Source organism: Schistocerca americana, chromosome 6, assembly GCF_021461395.2.
Source record: "Schistocerca americana isolate TAMUIC-IGC-003095 chromosome 6, iqSchAmer2.1, whole genome shotgun sequence".
In the NCBI taxonomy this organism is placed as follows: Eukaryota; Metazoa; Arthropoda; class Insecta; order Orthoptera; family Acrididae; genus Schistocerca; species Schistocerca americana.
In genome coordinates this window covers 603,373,837-603,374,970 of record NC_060124.1, presented here as the reverse complement: position 1 = coordinate 603,374,970, position 1,134 = coordinate 603,373,837, and positions in this window count along the sequence as shown.

Sequence of the window (1,134 nt, the reverse complement as noted above, 5' to 3'; positions counted from 1 at the left end):
ACAAAAAACAGGAACCAGCTGGAGTGTTTACTGATCTATGGAAAGCTTTTGACATTGTGGGGGTTAGACACTGGACTCGCATTCGGGAGGACGACGGTTCAATCCCGCGTCCGGCCATCCTGATTTAGGTTTTCCGTGATTTCCCTAAATCACTCCAGGCAAATGCCGGGATGGTTCCTCTGAAAGGGCACGGCCGACTTCCTTCCCCATCCTTCCCTAATCCGATGAGACCGATGACCTCGCTGTCTGGTCTCCTTCCCCGAAACCAACCAACCAACATTGTGGACCCCAAGATTCTGCTGTAAAAGTTTGAAAAAATAATGGTATGTGAGGTCTGACCAACAGTTGGATCCTTCTGAGCAACTGTAAGCAATCAGCGTGTGTAAAGCATGCAAATGTCAAACTAAAAACTATTTCTGAGCACTTGTCAAATTACAAACTAACTAAATATGGTGTACCTCAAGGATCAGTAATTGGACATTTTCTGTTCCTTCTGTAGATAAATGATCTTAAAGGTGGATGCTCATAACACGAATATATATGCAGATGACACTGCAATTCTATTAAAAGGGGACAATAAGGAATAACTGCAGCAGTTAATCACTGTCACAAAACAATTTAGCAGTTGTGCAGAGAATAAACAGCTGGTAATAAACAGATAGCAAAGAAGAAAAAAAATGTACACCCTTTTAGAGGTTTTCAATTCAACAGCGCACATGGACTACATAAAATGATTACATAGCACAATCTACATTCATATTAGTATGTGGTGTAACCTTCACAGATGGTGATGCAGGCACTGACTGTGGCATCCAGTAGATCGTACAGATGGTGAATACTGTCCCGAGATAAATTATGCCACGCCTTTTCGACCTATTCGCATAGTTCTGTAAGAGTGTCGATTGATGAGTCGCACATGTTTGGAGATTGTGCTGACTGGGGAAGTTGCTGCATATCTTGTAGAGCACATTGAGTTTCATAAGCAGTATGCAGGCAAGCATTGTTCTGTTTGAACAACACATCACCTTCGTGTTGCAAGAACAGCAAAAGAACAGGCCTGATGACATTGCACACACACAGACTGCTTGTTAGCGTCCCATCCAGAAAAACCGAAGGTGTACGAGAGTTGTAGCT